Raw genomic sequence first — 1,074 nt, forward strand, 5'->3', positions numbered from 1 at the left:
GATGATGAGGAACTGGAAGAAATCCAAGAAGAGAGAATCAAGAAAGAGAAGTCTGATGGTGGTCGCTATTCGTGAAGTATAATGTGTGTAATAGAAGGCTTAGGTGGGTAATTATTTATCGCGCAGATTGAATGGATTTGGTTACATCCAGAATATAAGCGGATGATCACAAATCAAATCATCTTTTTTGTATTGCTTCAATACAAGAATCCATGTTGAGAAAATTTTGTTGTTTGAAAAAGGGAGGATTAGTTGGGTTTTGTACAGTAATGTATATTATGATTTGATACATCATCTAATCAACTATGAACTGGAATTATTTTCTTTATTCTCTTTGTAACTATCAAAGTTAATTTTGTTCAGCCTTATTTTTTGCGTGTTGTATTGTTCAACATTTTGTATATTCTTTTTTCTTTTTGAACAGATTAAATTAAGATGTGCGCACTTGGCTTCCCTGACCATTATGTTGGCATTTCTCATCAGTTTTAACTTTTAGGGTCTGTTAGATTGGAAGGATGGAAATTGGGTAAAAAGAAAACGAATTTTAGGGAATTGAATTGTTTAAAATTTGTTATCTTGAGAATTGTCAATTAAATGTGTTTAATTGATATAATTTTTCATTTGAAAAATGTTGAAATTTTGAATTTTTTTTGTGTTTGTTTGTTCTTGTTTTTCATGAAAATTGTCAATTAAAGGTATAATTTTTTTACAATTATTGATAGATTTTGTTCCCATTGTTGAAAATTAAAATTAAAATTAAAATTAAAATAAAAGTAAAGCTGGAGGGTTTTCCACCATTCAAGGAAAAGGCACGTGTGGGGGAACAAACATGGCCTTAAACTAAACATTTTTAATTTTTATGGAAATTTACAAAATACATCCTACATTTTGGGTGTATTTTCAATTTGCATATATTTTGTAAATTTACATTTATCCCTTGTTTGGCTGTTGTTTACAATTTGTTTACATCAATCAAATCATTTTTTATTCATATATTTTGTGCGATCCACAAGTATTATTCATTTACACATAGTTATTAGACTCAACTCGATCATCATTCCGGATAAATTATTA

General features: G+C 28.6%; 1 pseudogene; it reads left to right on the forward strand.

Moving 5' to 3' along the window:
• The window catches only part of LOC111373711, a 10,930-nt pseudogene extending 10,553 nt beyond the window's left edge, over window positions 1–377 (forward strand).
• The last annotated feature ends 697 nt before the right edge of the window (window positions 378–1,074 follow it).

The sequence above is a fragment of the Olea europaea genome, unplaced genomic scaffold (assembly GCF_002742605.1).
Source record: "Olea europaea var. sylvestris unplaced genomic scaffold, O_europaea_v1 scaffold1156, whole genome shotgun sequence".
Lineage (NCBI taxonomy): Eukaryota > Viridiplantae > Streptophyta > Magnoliopsida > Lamiales > Oleaceae > Olea > Olea europaea.